The following is a 20371-nucleotide window of genomic DNA, read 5'->3' on the forward strand; positions in this document are numbered from 1 at the left end:
TCTTACAAATATAAAATGCAAGGAAACTACACTAATCATGAGAGGATCCCGCCCACCCGCGAGTGCTGAGGTAAGGTGAAGAGGCTCAGCACCGGAAACACGCCACGTGAGCCCCCGGGAATTGTGGGTAACAAGACACCTCGTTACCTCACGAAGAAACTTAGCATTAAAAAAATACTTTTTCTTTAACACAGTATCTATAAATCTGACAGGGCCGTTTCTAGCCTGAGAAACTAGAAGCGGAGGTCGGGAAAGTGAAGGTTTTCTCTACAAAATAAGAAAGCCTTCCTCGCCCCTCCCCGCACTGTCCTTCCTCTCAACGCTTGGGGAGGGGGGGGAGCTTTGAATTCCCCTTTGGGAAGGCCGTTTCCACGGGTGACGATTTGCGAAACGGCGGTGAGAAACGTGCAGGCGAGCCTACTATTGTGTTCACTAGCCGCCCTAAGGGCTCGAAAGAGGCGGAGCCGGGGGCGTACTAGCGAGGCACGTTCTGATTGGCCCAAAGCTCTTCTCTCCGGCGCTCCACGGGCGGGCGCGGCGGAGCCGCGCGCTTGCGCAAAGGTGTCATTGCGCGGCGGCTAGTTCACCCTCTGCTCTGTAGGTCCTTCGATCTCGGAACTGGGCGGAGCGAGGGGAATGGTTACTGCCTGGCGTGGAAAAGGGAGGGGTGTGTTACTCGTCGTACTCGTAGCTAGCAGGCCCCACGGTGGGCGTGGGACTGAGGGCGAGGCGAGGCCCAGGTGGAAAGATCGGGTCAGCTGCTTGCCGCTGCCTGCGTAGCGAAGGGCTGGGAATTCCGCGCGAGGAAAGCGGGAGCGGAGGGATGACTGCCCCCGACAGCCTTCGCTGTGAACAGTGGAACCGCTAAGATAATATTTGAGGAGGTGGAGAGGCCTGGGAGATGGACAGGCCCACACCGTCTCGTTACTCGGGAGGGTCACTTGACTAAAATAGACCTGATTAATCTTCAGCTTGTTTTTGGAGTGGAGGTTGATAAACCGATTTTTGAATGACTCATTCACGATAAATGGTCGTTGGGTTTGAGGTAGGACAGATGTGGGTGGAAATGTTTACATGAGGTCTTTTAAGGCAATCTTTGTGAGTTCCCTGGAGAAAATGGGTCCCTGATTTGTTACTTCAGGATATTAAAAATAATTGGTAATGTGTTGTAAAATTAATTCTCTTCTCTTTGGCTAGCAGTCTAACTTTATGGTGATTAATTTGTAGCTTTGCTGTAAAAGGCTAACGTTTTGAGTGTCAGAGAGTGGAGAAGAATCAAAGTTTTGGAAGAGTAAAATCTGCAGGAGGCCTGGAAACCCGGTAAGGCTTCCAGATCAAAGATTTCCAGATCACATGGTGAATGATTTTCAAAGGGAAAATTAAGAGTATGTTTATCTATGAAACTTCAGACTTACGTTCCTGTTTGTCTTAAACGCAAATTACATAATTGATGAAAACTTTATGATAGATGATGTTGACCCACTGACTACTACTTATTAGAATTTAAAACTTAATTTGTAAATGTCAGAGAGCCTTTTACTATTTTATTCTTGGAATATTATTTTAAATTAAATAAAAACTTTTTCTTTCGAAAAGAAAATGCATAAAGGAGAGTTTGAATATAATGACATGTATTTTAAGAAAGAGACACAAAGTTTTAACTTTATAAGTGATTGGATGTTTATTTAGTCACACTAGAAAGTATAGATAAAGGAGAACTCTATTAATCCCACTACAGATTTAACTGCTGTTAATATTTTAGTGGTTTTTTTCTATTATATATCTTACAAACAATAGAATCATTAAACAGTATATTCACTAGAGACCAACCTGTGACTTTATTTAGGGGTTAGGACTATGAGAGACTTCACCTTTGTTAGATAATACTAACATTTGGAAAATATTATTGTTAACATAAGAAACATCCAAACCTGTGTCCAAAATGCCAGGACAACTGCCAGGAAGTAAAATTTCAATGGATTGAGAAAATACTCTGGAGAATGGCAGTTTTGTGGCTATTTTATACATTAGAATCACAAGAGAAGACATTAGGAGGCTTATATGAAATCCATTGATAGATTAAGGGGGTGGGATGAAGCAAATTGGGGAAATCTCTGGGATTGGATATAAAGTAAAATGGAGAGACACATGCTTCTTTTCATTGGTAGGTATGGGATAGTTAATATTTACAGCACACAGGAATGGTATTTGGGGAACAAGATAACAATGAGGGGTTTTGTGGTTTCCTGCTCTGGTGTGGTGGGTGGTCCCTGTGGGGTCTGGAAAAGGGATTTCTCTGATAGTTCAAAGATTTGTTACCTTAGATGCAAAAAAGACAATAGGCTCACTTAAGGTAAAGACTGACCTTTGTCACGGAAGCTATAGGATTAGGATGTGATTACCCTTCATGATCTGCATTTAGTTAGAAACTTTTATGGTCAGACCATCCTAAGCGGTTACTTTCAGTCTCTGAGTTTGTAAGTCCCACCAAGGCCTACTTGTCAGGTTTAGTATGTGACCCCCTTTTCATCCACATTATAATAAGCAAGCATACTTTTGTAACCAGAAAAAACAAAGGTATGAAATGAAACAAATATATTATGTTTTGTTAATATCACTTAAGTATTTTATAACTGCATCACTTATTTTAAAAGAATTCACAGTTTTGAAAACAAATATTCTACAAAGTGACTGATTTAACGAGAGATTAAACATGTTTATCTTATTTTGCTGTGAAACTCCACTGAAATGAGAAAATATAAAAAACCCACAAGGACTAAGAGAGGGAAAGAGACAATAGAGAATGAGATATTGGTATGTTCTTATTGGAAGAAGGAAAGGGGATGAAGAAACTGTTGGAGCTAAGAAACCTGAATGCAAAGGGGAATGCCAATTAGAAGGAAAGTAATTCACACCTCAGAATTCCAGAAAGGCTCTGTAAAGGAAAATTTTATTTTTCTCTACTTTCAATGCTCTGACACCACACATGTGAGGGTTTATCCCACAATAAGCAATTCTCCCACAATCTCTGCCCAACCCTACTTGGCTTCTGAGATCAGATGAGATTGGGCATGTTCAGGATGGTATGGTCATAGACAACACACCAAGCAATTCTCAACAGACACTGAGTGTCCAATAAATTTAGTTCAATTCTGACAGTATCTACTTGGAGACAGCATCAAATCCCTGAGGTTAAGAACAGTGATGGTTTATTTTATATGTCAAGTTGTCTGGGCTAAGGAATGCCCAGATGGCTGGTAAAACATTTCTGAATGCATCTGTGAGGGTGTTTCTGGAAAAGATTAGCATTTTATTAAGTAGACTGAGAAGAGATCTGTTCTCACCAAAGTGGGCTGGCATGATCCAATCACTTACAGTACCCAAATGAAACAAAAAGGTGAAAGAAGGGCAAATTTTCTCTCCTGGGGCTGGGATGCCCTGTCCTTGGACTTTGGTGCTCCTTGTTTTTGAGCCTTTCTGTGCTAGGAGTGACACCATCAGTTCCCCTGGTTCTCAGGCCTTCAGACTCAAACTGAATTATGCCACTGACTCATATTTATCCAGCTTACAGACAGCTTAGTGTGGGACTTCTTAGCCTCTATAAGGTGAGCTAATTCCTATAACAAATCTTTTTATCTTTTATATATTCTATTGATTCTGTTTCTCTGTAGAATCCCGTCTTAGCCCTCAAGACTACCCCTACTTCAGATACCAATAGCAAGTCCAGGTTGACAACTGTACTTCTGACCAACCAGCTATAAATTAGGGTTCCCATGACTCCTCAAGTTCAATAATTTGCTAGAATGGCCGACAGAACTCAGGGAAATATTTACATAAGTTTATCGATTTATTATAAAAGGATACAACTCAGTAACAGCCACATGGAAGAGCTTCATAGGACAAGGTAGGGAGAAGGGACACAGAGTTTCCATGTCCTCTGTGTACCACCTTTCCAGCACCTCCACATGTTCACCAGCTCAGAAGTTTACCATATCTCCTTGTTCAAGAGTTTTCATAGACCTTACAGTAATTTTTTAAAAATTGACTTTAAAGGGAGAGAGACATTGATTTGTTGTTCCACTTATTTATGCATTCATTGGTTGATTCTTGTATATGCTGTGACCAGGGGTTCAACTCACACCCATGGCATATCAGGATGTGGTTCTAATCACATCCTGGCCAGGGCCTTTATAGAGCTTAATCTCTAGTCTTCCTTTCCCTTTCCTGGAGATCTGCTAGCCAAATATAGGCCCCCCCCTAAATCACTTTATTAGCATAAACTCAAAAGGAGCACATTCTGGATAACAAAAGCTACTTCTGTCATTTATGAAATTCCAAAGATTTTAGGAGCTCTGTGCCAGAAACTGGGGATTAAGACCAAAGATACGTTTCATACCACAGCTCATAAAATAGAGGACAACATCAATGAGAAGATATAGAGAGAAAGACCAGAAGGTTGATTGAAAATCTGTACAGAAAAAAAAGAAAATCTGTACAGAGTAGTTAGACTCCTAGGTTTAGAATTTATCCTTAGGATAAACTAGAATAATATTAGATAAATTAGAATCTAATATTATCCTTAGGACAAATAGCCAAGTGACTAGTGAGTGTACTCCTAGTCATTTCTGTGAAACAGAAAGTTTACTTGGTAGAGAGTTTGAAGTGGAAGGGTCCCAGATTCAGGTCAGGCAAAAAACATTAAATGAAAAGTCTATATACTGAATAGTGAACCCCTCTCCACTGCTTTCATAATACTAGTAGCCAGTGTTGACCTCAACTTGAATATATCAATAGTTATATCACATGTAAATGACATAAGTACACCAATGAAAAGAGATTTAAAAATGAACACACAAATCTGCATGAACCAACATGTGCTGTATATGAGAAACTCATTTCACATATCTGAGGATTACATGTTAAGTACTGGAAGAAGATACTCTTTGAAAACTTGAATAGCTATATTGATACCAGAAAAGGTAGACTTCAGAATAAAGAAGATGACCCGGGGGTAAAGAAAGTTATAACAATAAAGGAGTCAGTTCATTAAGAGGACATAAAAATTCTAATTGTTTATATACCTAAGCATAGTGTTTCAAAATATATGAAGCAAAATCTTTCAGAAGTAAAAAAAAAGAAATATACAAATCCACCATTGTAGTTGGGGACTTCAATACTCTCTTAGTAATAAAGTGGGAACAGAAAGTCAACAAGGACATAGAAGATATGGAAAATATGGAAAATCTTAACCATAACAAGATTTAATTGACATTTATAGAACACCCTACTCCAAAAGAGAATATACATTCTTTTCAAGTACTCAGGGAAGATTCACTGAGAGGCTATATCCTGAGTCATAAGCCTTAACAAATATAAAAGAATTGTAGGTAATACAAAGTATGTTCTTTGACCGTAGTAGCATTGCCTTGGAAATCAAAAGCTGAAAAATAACAAGAAAATCTCCAAACACTTGGAAATTAAACAGTATACTTTTAAATAATCTATGAGTCAAAGAGGAAATCTCAAAGGAAATTAGAAAATACTTTGATGTGAAAAAATAGTATATGAACATTTGTGAGATGCAGATAAAGCAGCACTTAGAGGAAAATTTACGGCATTAAAGTGTTTATTTAGGGTCTCAAATCAATGATGTAAGTTTTTATCTTAAGAAAACTAGTAAAAGAGCCCTGACCCGAGTGGCTCAGTTGGTTGGACATGTCCTGCAAAGTGAAAGGTCACTGGTCCAATTCCTGGACAGGGCACATGCCTGGGTGTGGGTTTGGTCTCTGGTCTGGGCTTGTACGAGAGGCAACCAATCAATGTTTCTCTGCCTCTCTCCTTCCCTTCCCCTCTCTCTAAAAATTAAATCTCTTAAAAATATTTAAAAAATAAAACTAGAAAAAGAAGAGCAAAATAAGCTCAAAGCAAGCAGAAGGAAGTAAATGGTAAACATAAGAGCATAAAAATCAATTAAATGGAAAACAAAAGTAAAGGCAAATAATTCAAAAGTTGCTTTTTTCAAACAATAAAATTGATAAAACTTTAGCAAGACTAACAAAAACCCCCAATAAATATGGCTCATATTACAAAGCCACACTAAAATGGACATACAACTACAGACTCTGTAGACATTAAAAGGATAATAAGAGAATAATAAAATAAACAACTCTCTACACATAAACTTAAGTTAGGTGGTATGGCCCAATTCCTTGAAAACCGAAAACCACCAAAACTTACCCAAGATAAAAATAGAGAGGGAATAAGCCCCAACTCACTTAATGGGGCCATGATTATTACGATACTAAAACCAAAGACATTACAAGAAGAGAAAACTACAGATCAATATCCCTCAGGAACACAGAAAAATATTCAAGAAAATATTTGAAAATTAAATCCAGTAATATAAAAAAGAATAACATCCTCTCCAAGTCAGATTTTATGCAAGCCTGGTTCAATATTAGAAAATTTATGTAATCTACCAGCTTAACCATCTAAAAACAAAAGAAAATGACTATATTAATTGATTCAGGAAAATGATTTGAAAAATTAAGTATCAATTTCATGATAAAAACAAAACACAAAGCTCTCAGCAAACTAGAGATAGAAGGGACTTTCCTCAACAAGATAAAAGCATCTGAAAAAACCTACAGCTAACATTATACTTACTGATGAAAAGCTGAATACTTATCAAGAACAAAGCAAAGCTATCTCACTACTACAATTCATCATCATACTGGAAGCCCTAGCCAGTGGAAGCAAGAAAAAGAAATAAAAAGCATAAAGATTGGAGAGGAAGAAATAGAACTTCCCCCTATTTGCAGATGACGTGATTGATTGTCTATAAAGAAAACTGCAAGGAATCTAAAAAAAACAAACCTAGGAATAATAAGTGAGTTCAGCAAGGGTGCAGGATACAAGATTACAAGGTCAACACACAAAAAGTCAAATGTATGTCTATATAGAACTAATACATTGAAAAACAAAAATTTAAAAAATATTTATAATAGCTCTAAAAAAATGAAATACTTAAGTATAAATTTATCAAACATAATCTCTTTGCTCCCAACTATTTTAATTTCTGAGTTCCCCCATGTAAATAGTTTTAGGATCATTGAATCTTTATGTTTTTGTTTATATTGCACTTATATTTTTCATGTACTTTTTATATTGATAAAGTCATATTTATTATTTTAAGGGATGCCCAATATTCTATCATATTTACATATTAGCACAATATTGAGAGAAGAATGTGAGTTTTTTATATAAGCCTCGATTTAAATTCTAGTTCCTTAAAAGCTAAGTGTGATAAAGGCAGTTAACCTTTCTCAGCCTTGGTCATTAGTAAAATACCAAATAATCAGGTGCCCAACGGAGTAGCTGTTAGTAATACTATAATTTTAAGAATTGTTAGGATCTTGATCCTCAGGCTCTAAAATCAATCTCTCTCTCCCTCTCTCTCTCTCTCTCTCTCTCTCTCCCTCTCTCCCTCTCCCTCTCTCTCCCTCCCTCCCTCCCTTCCTTCCTTTCCTTTCTTTCCTTTTCTCTTTCTTTCTTTTCTTTTCTTTTCTTTCTTTCTTTCTTTCTTTCTTTCTTTCTTTCTTTCTTTCTTTCTTTCTTTCTTTCTTTTTCTTTCTTCTTTCCTTCCTTTCCTTTCTTTCTTTCATCCTTTCTTTTTTTTCTTCCTTTCTTTTCTTTTTTCCTTCCTTCCTTCCTTCCTTCCTTCCCTCCCTCCCTCCCTCCCTCCCTCTCTCCCTCCTTCCTTCCTTCCTTCCTTCCTTTTTTGTTTTTAATATTCACCTATGGTCATTAAGCCTTAGGGAATTGACTTACAAGTGCTGGCTTATAAATAAAAATGCCAGTTCATTAATAAACTGAGCAATACTTCTATTGGTTGCTTAGAATTTTGCTAAAAGCACACTTGCTGATTCTTGCTTTCTGTGTCTGTTTTGAACACTGAATTGTTCATTCCTCTTCAGTTTGCATTGATCATGAGTGATATAACCTCAGCCATAAAGTATTCCAGAATCCTATTGGCAGAAGTCCATGTAAGAGGCATGAGAGCTAGAGGAAAATTCACCCAATAGGCATAGTCTCCAAGAAGGGGATAGCAGTCCAAATAGAAAATTCCAATAGAATCAGTGAATATGGTTCCCATCTGAGGGACTGGGGTGGTGTCACAGAAGGGATTTTGAGGCAGACAGATTTTAGGTTCAGCAGCAGGGCAAAAACAGTGACAAGGAGGTCCATTTGGTGACATAGGAAGAAGCCAGTCACTGAAAGACAATGGGGAAAAAGCATACCTGCAAAGAAAGTATTGTCAAGATTTACAAGGCTAGGGTTCAAGGTCAGGTTCCAGTCCCAGCAGGGTGTTGAATTTGAAAACCAATAATGAGGACTGAGGTTTAGTCAGACAGACTGGCCACACCTTGAGGGAAAGCTACAGACTCATTGTTTATATATATGCCCAGGGTTAATTGCCAGGATGAAAGGAAGGACTGTTCTCAATCCCTCTCACTTGTGCAGAGAAAGAAAGCATTTCACTTCAAAAATCAGCCCAAGGGCTTTGGGAAGGGTTTAGTCATAAAATATACTATAAACAAGAAATGCCTCCATAATAGGAATGTTATTTATAGTCAAACCGTAATGTAGAATTGTGTTTGAGATTTCTTGTTGAAAATCCGTACCATCTGTATCAGTCAGGATTCCGGAAACAGATGGTACTATCAAACTGAGTAATTAAGGATAGTTTAATAAAGGGGTTATTTATAAAGGCAAGGTTTAGAAAAAATACATGATGTTGTAGTATCCTGTGACTAGTAACAGTAGGAAGCTAATTTCCAGCCTTAAGGTAGAAAGGGCAATCTATGGTGTATAGGTTCTCATTAAATCTAATCAAAATGTCACTTTCCAGGCCTGAGTGTCTTCGCTTTTTCATCCTTTTTTGCCTCTGTCATTACATCTTAGATTTTAGGCTTACCTTTCTTTTGGGCATATGGCCCTCTGTCCACTAAACTCACACCCCCTGTGGAATAGTCAAAGGGTAATCACATCTGCACCTCTGAGCTGTCACTTGGTTCAATCAAAGCCACAGCTGCCCCAGAAAAGGAAATTTGGTTCTTAGAGTGGGACAAAGCTCCTCCTACTCCTTTAAGCATGGTTGCCAGTAATTTAGGTGAAGGTATAGACAGTCCTATAAAGGCCTGTGAAGAAACAGAATCATAGCTCTGGAAGGCAATTCTTCCCCAACTGGAGAAAGTGACTGAGCATGTAGTGAACCTATCTGAGGAGGTGATTATCACTCAGCCTTATTCTGTCCTACTAGGTAGAGGCCTCATTCAACTTTCCAATGCAGCATAACTGTCAAGGAATAATTAAAACTGGCCAAATGGAAGGAATAGTCACCACTGGCAGCTTTCTGCTGCTTTTTTGACATTTACCTTCTTGTTTTTTCAGTTTTGCTCCTGGCAGAATAAAAGATGTGGTCCTTTTTTTGCAAGATGAATTTTGGTGTAGAGAATTGGTCTATAAAGAACAAGCTAAATGCGCCCTGGCTGGTGTGGCTTAGTGGATTGAGTGCCTGCCTGCAAATCAAAGGGTCTGGTTCGATTCCCAGTCAGGGCACATGGCTAGGTTGCAGGCCAGGTCCCCAGTAGGGGGTGTGCAAGAGGCAACCACACATTGACGTTTCTCTCCCTGTCTTTCTCCTTCCCTTCCCCTCTGTCTAAAAAGAAATAAATAAAATCTTTTAAAAAATACTAAATTAAGAAAAGAACAAGCTAAGTGTGTTACTAATACATTTAAATTGTCTTCTACCAATACATTTTTTTAACATTAAAATCCAATGGTTTTAATGATTGTGAAATGAATAATATAAGTGTGATTTAACTTCTTTATAGCCTATGTGCTCATTTTCAGCAAACAGGATGTAGAGCTTTTGTAATTATTTTCCTTTTTTCTATGTTATATTTGTTTTGTTATATTTATTGAAATGTAAACATAAAAGTCAATAGTTGATGTTGAATGAAAATTTTAAGAAAGTTCTGAGCTGTATCTGACATCTCTTTAACACGTTGAATTGTTGGAATAGATTTCTAAGAATTTCGATGTATAAAGATATGTTTATATCCCAAAGACATAAGAAAAAGATAATCTTTAAGGTATAGTATTTCTAGTGATTTTAAGTTCTTGGGTAGATTTTCACAGTGCTTAAGAGAATACATTTCTCAAATCATAAAGATTTACACTACTATTTAGTGAGTGAAAATATTTTCATCTTTTAGTTTCTACCCATGTATTTTAAACTAACTGTCCCTATTCAATTAATCATGTTTGTAATCAAAAGTGTTTAACAGCTCATTGATAGATAACAAATTTAGAACTAGCAGGCTTGAAAAATGGTATATTTGAGAGATGTGGTAGGTTTAAAGTGTCTGCAAATTTTTGAAGTTCTTTTCTTTAAGGGGTGAAGACTAATTCTGCTCCTTTGAGTGTAGGCTGGATTTAGTGACTCACTTATGGCAAATAGAATAAGGCAGAGAGTTATGATACACCACTTCTAATACTAGCTAATAAAAGGCATTGGGGCTTCCTTCTTCCTTGCTTTCCTGAGTCACTTGCTCTGGGGGAACCCAGCTGCCACATTGTTGCTAGATAACAAATTTAGACTAAAATGATATTCAGAAGAAATTATTTTATCTGTAGACCATAAAACAGCAACACCACCCTTTCCATGGTGAGCATTTAATTTCTTTTTTCTTTTCTGTGCTAGCAAAGAAGCAAATGGGTATTTGATTTGCTGATATTTATGTATGATTTAAAGAGTATTCAAACTTTTTGTATTAACTCCACATATTAATAAAAATCTTCAAAACGAATAGCAAATATTGTCCTTTTAAAAGCATTAAATATTATATCTTAGGCAACTTTAAATTATAGTTTCCCTGTGCACTCAAATATTTAGCACAAATAGCTCCATGGAGATAACAAAATGCAGTTCAAACACAATTCAATTCCTTTCTTCTCCAGTGTGTGTGATCTGTTTCCATGGAAATTTCATGTTGACTGGGGACTGTAAAAATACTATATGCAAACATATCTCAGAAGCAAACCTTTTTGGAAAATAATCATGATTTAATTTGAATTACTCCATTAAAATTAGTCAAATAATAGAAAAGAAGACTGTATTCTTCTTTAGCAGAGACCATTCTGCAGTTTCCCTTAGCTCAATATGTTGGTCTAGTAGAGATTATACGGACTTTAGTTTGCCTTTTTGTGAGAGTAAAATTAAATCTCAATGATTTGAGTAAATTTATTCATTCAAAAAAGATTAAGAATTTAGTATGAGCATAGTATTGTTGGAGTGCTGAAAGGAATAGAAAGGTGTGTACCAACACAATAATGGTGTGAAATGGGATTACAGTAAAATTGACAATGTGCTTTGGGAGTGCAGAGGAGGGAAAGGATGTTTCTGGTTGGGAAGATCAGGGACATCTTCTTGGAGAAAATGGCAATTATACTGGGTCTTGAACAAAGAAAAAGTGAGGAGGGGGCTTCCTCGTGAGGGAAATCATCTGAGCAAAGGCAAAGAGGTGGGAAAATGAGGAGATGTCTACCTTGATGATGTATAAGGGAAACTGGGGGAGAGAAAATGAAAAGGTAGGCTGGGGCTAGGTTTTGTAGGGCCTTGAATGCCATGCTAATCTGAATGCTATGCTCAACAGCAGTAGTGTTCAGTTAGGCAGTGATCATCTGGACTGTTGACAGTTGAATATTGGGTGATGAGAAAGTAAGGGAAAGGAATAACTGAAAGGAGTAAGAAAGTAGCAAAGTAGCTGAAGAAATAGCAGGCTTGAAAAATGGTGTATTTGAGAGATGTGGTGGGTTTGAAATATGTCTACAAATTTTTGAAGTTCTTTTCTTTAAGAGGCAGAGACTAATTCTGCTCCTTTGAGTGTAGACTGGATTTAGTGACTCACTTATGGCAAATAGAATAAGGCAGAAGAGATGGTACACCACTCCTAAGACAAGCCAATAAAAGGCATTGGGGCTTCCTTCTTCCTTGCTTTCCTGTGCATTACTTGCTCTACGGGAACCCTATTGCCACATTGTGAGGAAACTCAACCTTGGAAGTGGATTCTGCAGCCCCAAAACAAGCTCTGAATGACATTTTTATTGTAGCCTCATGAGAGACCCAGAGCCACAACAAGCATCAACTAAGCTGCACTTATATTCCCCAGAAACTGTGAGATAAGTTTTTGTTGTTTTAATCTGCTAAATTGTCAGATAATTTGTTATGCAATAATAACAAATGCAGGAGGTATGGGAATAGGATAGTTGTAAACATGTTTGGGGGTTGAGGAGAAGGAGTCAATGGAGGGGAAATCATAGATTTTGGAGGAAGTTTGTAGGGGAGAAGATCATCAGAAAAAGGTAGAGAAATTACTTTTGTAAAGGAAGAATGAGGATCAGAAAAAAATTTCAGATTGGAAAAATAGAAAGTGAAATTAAGCCTGATGCCCTTGATTCCTGTAGCAAAGGAGGTCAGGTCACCTGCTGAGATGAAGGAGCCTCTGGGATCAGGAGATCCAGGAGAGTAAGCAAAATTGGAAGAATTGTGAGATATCACAGAGAATTGGGTAGAGCAAAGAACATAATTCTCTCCAGCTATGCTTAGCACCCTGGGAGAAAAAGCTGAGAAAGCAGACAGCAGAATTTACTCAGGATTGGAGATCGATAAGGCAGATATGAGAGATCAAGTGGGTAAAGGATTCTGAGATGCTGATGTAATTAAAGTGGGCATGAAGTCTAGACTGGGCACAAGGGCACATGAAACTATAAAGGGGTTAATGAACTGAGAACATGAAAGGGTGGGTCTTCCATGGAAACTATAATCTGTACCAAACAGTTCACATTTTGTTCTTTTTTAATTTTGAGAGTACATTTATTAATGCTGGGACACTGAAACAAGGAAGGGTTTAGGACAGAAGACGCAACAGGAGAGAGCCTAGGCCGGGCTGCTTTGGCTCACTGGGAAGTCAGAGAATAGGGGGCCTTGGAGACAGGTTTAGGGGGTTAGTCCCAGACGAGTGGCTGTTGCCCATTGCTCCCCTGGTTGCAAATCTTGTGGGGTCCTTTAAAGTTTAGGAGGTACATGCCTGTTGGGGAAGAAGAGGGGGAAGGGAAAGGTGCAATAATACTCAAGGAGGGAGAGTGTGCCCTCACAATGTATTCTAAACTACCTTAAATTATCATGTAACTTTTTTGGGAGTATGCCTAGTTGCCCTGGTCAGATAATAAACTTAGGGTAGTGACCATGGCTTATACATTTTGTACTCCGTTAGAAACTAGGACTCATATATTTGTTGGATCAAAGGATAAAATCATTTTTTCTGTGTTTTCTACTGTGTTTTTTCTTCCTTCACAATAAGCATCTGATTGAGGTTAAAGATCTCCTTTCAGATAGTTGAGTGTGTTCCATCATTGTTTCTAAGAGCCAGGATTTCTGGATGCTTTTAAGAAGCATTCTATAATTATGAAAAGAAGGACAATACCTGGTTGGCTAAAAATAATAAGCCCAATTATGCCTATGTGAAACAACCTTGAAATAAACCTTGGATGATTTCTCTTCAATCCAACAAAAATCAGAAAAAAAGTAAAAAAAGTTTAGGGGGAAAAAGGAGACTAGCATTTTCCTAGTAAATGAGGCAAAGCAGAGGCCTCCATTCAGAGGAATCTCTCAAAAGCTTAAATCTGGTGAGAGCTCTGAAGGGAGCATCCGGTTTTCCAAGATTACAGAATAAATGGCTCCTTAGCCTAAGTGGACATCTATGTATTCTTTACCTGGTGCCTGTTAAGAAAAAATTGAAAATAGGCTCTAAACCACTGAAGAGAGTCACTGATTGCAATGATATATAGGTGGTTCTTCAAATTTTTACCACCTGCTGTTATATGTACTTTACAGTCACACATACACCACCTTTCCTTCAGTTCAGGTTTTTATAGGTTCAGTTAATGAATTAATATTACGAAATATTAAATGGTGATACAACCAAGAGTTTCAGTTCAGTTTTGGCAGTCATTACCTTTGTTGATGAGTTTGTATCTATAATTATTTTAATATTTTATTACATTTTGCCTTTCTCATTAAAATAAAGGGAAACAAAGATGAAAGTGCTGATCCCAGTGATAACAAGTTTAGGTTTCATACACTTAGTGCAGTTAAGACAAAGATGAAAATCATTCAACCTTCTAAAAGGAGCAGAAATAAACCATAATCAGATGCTCATTGTAAAGAAAAAGAAACCAATGAAAGAACACATATGAAGTGTTAGTACTAAATTACTGAAAATTCTGTCTGAAATTGAGGTGTAATTAGGGATTTTAAGATAATTCTTAAGTCTTATATCATGTTAGTTCTACTTTCAGTCAGTCAAATATATTTGAAAACACATTATGTTAGAAAAAGATAAACTGCCTATATTGTATTGTGCTCCAGGAGGCCATGTGGAAGTGCCACAGAAGCAAAGGTCAGGGCCAATGGCAAGAACAGTAGGCCTCCCGCCCTTGTATCAGCTTTCACCAAAATGAAGTTCCTTTTCTGCTTTATTCTGGATTCTGAAAAGGATTTCTTTCAAAGAAAAAGTTCCCATGTAACAAAAGTCTGAAAATCACTGCCTTACTCTGATAGTGTTTGTACAAGAATATATAGTGGTTCAGCTTTTTGAAGGGACTATTTGGCATATATATGTTAAAATATAAATATTCATACTCTTTGACTATGCAGTTTTCCCTCTAGCAATTGATCTTATACAAATACTCATTTAAGGGCATAAAGATATATGCACAGGTTATTTATTTTGGCATTGTTCCTAATAGCAGAAGACTGAAAACAATGCAGACACCTATAAATATGGAATTGGTTAGCATAATGATATTCATGTGTTGGGACGCTACACAGTCTGTTAAAAGAATGAGATGAAAGATGCCGAAGTATATTGTTAAGTGGAAAAAGCAAGTTAAAACAGTATGCTTCCAGCCCTGGCTGGTGTGGCTCAGTGGATTGAGTGCTAGCCTGCAAACCAAAGGGTTGCCAGTTCAATTCCCAGTCTGGACACATACCTGGGTTGTGGGCCAGGTCCCCAGTAGGGGGTGTGCAAGAGGCAACCACACATTGATGTTTCTCTCCCTCTCTTTCCTCTTCCCTTCCCCTCTCTCTAAAAGTAAATAAGTAAATAAACAGTATTATTCCATTTGTAGGTCAAATAAGTCAATAAATAAAAGAAACCATTGTTTTTGATGTCATTAATAGATAACTGTTACTTCTTAAAATTATTACTAAAATTCATTGGTTTTATTGTTTTAGTTTATACATTGAGTGGCATGATATTTTTATTTGCGTAGACTATCTTTATTCAACTTTGGGGTTTTTCATAATTGCTCTAAATGTCTAATTTCTTGTTCTGAAAAAGTAATCAATTAAACTTATAGTGTGATGGGTTTTAGAGAGTAAAAAAACAAAGATTTTGTATAATTTACATGGTAAGAAGATAATCAGCAATGACTTGGACTTATGGAATTTAGTCACATGGTATAACGAAAAAATAAGTTTGAGCCCTCAAGCCCAGCAAACACAATAACTTTATCACATTCAGGAGAATAATCATTTTTGCATGTTAGTGCAATAGAGATTTCCATAATTTAACCTTAGAGAGCTATTCTCTCTTTGGTTTTCAGTCATTAGTTGGGTAGGCCAAAGATAAAAAGATTTGTTCATAATAAACATGTCATAAGGAGCTGTGAAATCACGACAGTTAATTTGTATGACTGATATGGTCTTTTTACACTTATTTTGAAGCATGAAACTACAAGTGATGTCACAATGGAGAACTTCCTTTCCTCCGGTTGGTCTCAGCCTCAGTACCTCCAAAATATCCACGGAAAAGGAGGTGTTCAGCAAACTGAATATTCCTATAGACATGTGAGGCAGAAAATGTCAGGGAAAATTTTACAAATCATTTAAACCAGTAGTACCTAGGTAAGAACAGATAAATGAAAATTACAGATTTCTCAAGTCTCATACCAAATCCTAACAATGCTTTTTAAACACTTTAAAGGCATTCCACTAGAACACAGCATGATTTTACTTCTCATCTTCTAATTAGAAAGATTGCTGTCTCACACTATATATTGATGATTTCCTGAGAGGTTACAGTCGTGAGACCATGGAAAGAACAAGGAATGCTCATCATCTGGAAAGCAACTTACAGCATATAAGTTAAAACAACTTAGAGCATATGCAAGAGAGTTCAGAAAAATTCACAATGTTATAGACAAAGGAACAGGCTTTACTAGGAAACTTATATGCCAAGAAGGCACAGGGGAATAGTGGGGCCAGGGTGCTCTGTTGGACATGTCATAAGTGAGCATCCCAGCAAAGGGACATCCTCTCCCCTTTTGCTTTCTCTTCCTCAAGACCAGTTTTGAACATCCTTGTGGAGGATGTTCACACAGGCTGGATGGAGTCCACACAGGCTCCTTGGAATCAGGGTGTTTGGGTTTACATGTCAACTGTCAGCAGTTATCTCAGGGAACCAGGTGCCTGTATCTGGGCTCTTTGGGTGTCCATGGGAAGTTGTAGTTCCTCCTAGAGAGAGGGAGAAAGCCACCAGTGCCATGGGAAGCCGACTTTGGAAGAAATAGAGAGGCTGTTGGTCACAGCTAATTCATTGTTTGGACAATGAGTAGAGTAACTGCTGGGGTTACCTGGAACTCATCAGTAGCATCATTCTTTATATATAAATTGTAGGGTTCTGTTTTTATTGAAATTTTAAGATGCCTGTTTCTGTCATAACTGCTTGCCATTCTTAGAACCTTTTGTAGGCTTTCCATTTTAGTCATTTAAGCAAAATTTAAATATTTTAAAAGTTGGCATTTTATTAAGAATTTGAAACATTCAGTGCCCTTCTGGCTTTGGCTAGAATAGTTCTCTTTGGGTTACTCATTGCCACCTGCTGGAGAAGAGAAGAAGTGCAGTTGAATACTTTTCATTCAGGTAATAGGTTACCCCTTCTCCTCAGCCATGGAAATCATATCTCCTCAAAGAAGGTGTTCCTTATTGCCTCAGGTGAAGGCAGAAGAATGTGTGTGTTGAGAACTCGGGATGCAGTACGTTCTCTGACCTTTCCATTCCTGAATTGTATCCTGCAACCTGAATCCATCTCTTCACCCCAGAGGATGGGAAGTGTAGGAGTGGGCAACACTGTGAGTGGGGATAACAGGTTAGTTAGTTCACCTACTGGTTCTGAGTTGGGATAACAGCAGGTGAATTTATCTACTGGCTCTTAGAGCCAAGAAAGGTGTCTGCAGTGATAATATTGGCTGCTTCAATATCTACCCCTACTGGGAACAGAGTAGTTTGGATATGTTTCTATACTCTGTGGATGTGTTAGGTTTGCTTACTTAGGCTATATAACCTGAGGAATAAAAATTACAGAAAGTTATTTTTAAGCCGGTTTTTGTAGAGATAACATTAGGTTTATAAGAAAGATTTGAAAACCATAGACCACTAAAATATTTCACAGCTCCATGAAAGTATTTAAATTTATTGTTTGTCTTAATGTTACTTAGAGAAATTATTTTTCAGTCTGTCAGCTCCCTCAGTGAGCTCTAGTTCAGGTACTACACTGTCCCCTGGACCTCTCTCACCCCATCCTCCTGGCAGGTCACTGCCTTGTCTTGCCAACCTCCAATCCATTCTCTCACTGCAGCTAGAATGGTCATTATATAATGCAGATCTGAGTATACCATTGCCTTTCTTTAAAACCTTTTAATAGTTTGTTAGACTCTATTAAAAGTCTAAAATAGACTTTTAATCTAAGTCTAGATTCTCGGATAGGGGGACATTCAGGAGCAGGCAGTCCTCTTCTTTTAAACTTTTAAAAAGTCCTCACACAAGGGTATGTGTGAGGACTTTTGATTTATTGATTTTATGGAGAGAGGAAGGGGGAAAGAGTGAGGAGGGGAGGGACACAGAGAGAGAAATATTGATTAATTCATTGATTGGAAAGAGAAACATTAATTGGTTGCCTCCCATAAGTGCCCTGGCCAAGGATGGAACCTGCAATCTAGGTATGTGCCCTGACCAGGGATCAAACCCTCAACATTTGGTGTACAAAATGATGTTCCAACCAACTTAGCCACCTGGACAGGACATGCCTCTTCTTTTAAACCTTTCCCGTTACTCTCCATTCTTACCATTTGAAAGCACCTCCATTTCCAAACCACTATTCTTTCTCTCACTTTTGGAACTTCACACACACACATATACACAGCAGTCTCTGAGCAGCTGACTTTTACTGATTCTTTAGGCTTCAGCTTCCTTTCACATGGGGTGTCTGGAGTCCTGGAAGCTGGCAGGCTCTGCTGTACCTTCATGCCCTCTGCCAGCCCCCACAGAGCACCATCGCACTATCTGTAAGAAATCATGTCCTTGTCACCATCCCCTTTACACTGAAGGCTTCCTGAGGGCCGGGCCTAGGTCTTGTTTACTTTCATATCTCCCAGTGCCCAGTACTGTGCCTGGAGTATAGCAGGTGTTCAATATGTGCTGCATGAATAAACAAAATAGTAGATTTGAAGCACATTTTTAATTTTCAAGAAAAAATATGTTTGCTGTTGATTTTATAGATTAAATCAGAATAAAAGTTTTTCTTTCTTTAAAACTAGGTTTTCTGACAAAAAATTCATAATTTACTTTTACAATTTTATTTTTAATATTAATGCAAGAAATAAAATTAAAATGTTCCTCTGAATCCATTATAAGTGAAATAACATTCATAAGAATCATTAGAATTTTTCCTTTCTTAGAACTGAATTTCTCAATGGAATGTATTACTTAATAATGAGATTTTTTTCAAGAGTAAAATACTATTATGAAAACTAGGTGTGACTTTACACACTGATTAAATTTGACCATATTTAAATAAATCCCACTAAATAAGTAAGGATATTCTTTTGCACTAAAGATGATGTGAGAATACCTTATTTGAATAAAGCATAAGATACTTTTTTCTTTTTAAGAGCAAAAAGCAGGGCAAGTTTAAATTCTGGGTCTCTACACCAAATTTCAGAAAGACATAGTGTTAAAATGACCATATTGTTAACGATGCCTATTTGTCCCTTCATTGTAGGGGTTCCCAACACACCAAAGGCTGTGGAGCTTCAGCTCTAGCTGTGAAGCACAAGACTCTGCTCACTGGCATTTGGCAAGGACCCTGAGGTCACAGCCTACTTTTGTGATATGCAGATAATGACTCTAAGTGATGAATGGTAGGGATTTTATATTCTGTCTGCAAATCGTGATGGGATCGCTTGGTAAAAGATATAAAACAATTTGTTCTCACATACTGTTTTGCCACCTCCACTGAATATTAATTATTGTTGGAAGACAATCAAACACCTTTATGAATGAGTCACAAATGTTACTACACTGATTTCTTTGGAAAATATAATTCTGTTGTTATATATGAAAATAAAGTCATTGTCTTTCTTAGTTTTGCAGAAATAAACATATATTGCAAGGAGGGGAAAGGACAAAATCTGAAAGGAAAGATACCTCTTGGTAGTCCATGGGTTGAAACTTCCCTCCAACTAGAAGAACATAGGTGTACTAGGCTGAATGATGGTCCCCAAAGATAGCAGGTCTAATTCTTGGAACATGTAGCTGTTTCCTTATTTGGAAAAAAGGTCTCTGCAGATGTGATTTTTTTCATATTTCTTTTCAGAAAGAGATTATCCTGGATTGCCCAGTGGGCCCTAAATGCTACCACATACATCCTTGTAAGAGAGAGAGATAGAAATTTGACATGGACATAAAAGAGAAGGTGATGTGAAGATGGAGGCAGTGATTGATGTAATGTCACTGCAAGCAAGAAATGCTAGCAGCCACCAGAAGCTGGAAGAAGCAAGTAATGGATTCTCCCCTCGATCCTCCAAAGGGAGCAGGCCCTGCTGGCATCTTGATTTTGGCCCAGTGATACTGATTTTGTACTTCTGGCCTCCAGAACTGCAAAAAAAAGTTTTTATTGTTTTAATCCACCCAGTTTGTGGTCATTTGTTACAGAGCCACAGGAAACTAATATAACTAGGGTTTCATTAACATCCACTATAATGAGGTTATGGGGTACAATATTTATTTTAGTGGATTTTTATTATAATCCTGAGGATTCATTTGATTAATATTTATCAAACACTATGAATCACAAGAATATAAGCTCCATTAGGCAGAGATTTTCTGTTTCATTCACAACTATACACATAAATATTTAGCATCCAGAATAGTGCCTGGCACATAGCAGATACTCAGTCAATATTT

General features: G+C 37.6%; 1 long non-coding RNA gene across 2 annotated transcripts; it reads left to right on the forward strand.

The window, feature by feature from the left end:
- Positions 1-675: 675 nt before the first annotated feature.
- On the forward strand, positions 676-20210 carry LOC123478968 (uncharacterized). Of its 2 annotated transcripts, XR_008426907.1 has the most exons (4): positions 676-1045; positions 1228-1320; positions 19188-19326; positions 19782-20210. It is a non-coding gene; the product is annotated as an uncharacterized lncRNA (long non-coding RNA). The 2 variants fall into 2 exon arrangements; XR_006654403.2 differs by having other exon boundaries at positions 676-1320.
- Positions 20211-20371: the final 161 nt, after the last annotated feature.

Source organism: Desmodus rotundus, chromosome 5, assembly GCF_022682495.2.
Source record: "Desmodus rotundus isolate HL8 chromosome 5, HLdesRot8A.1, whole genome shotgun sequence".
Lineage (NCBI taxonomy): Eukaryota > Metazoa > Chordata > Mammalia > Chiroptera > Phyllostomidae > Desmodus > Desmodus rotundus.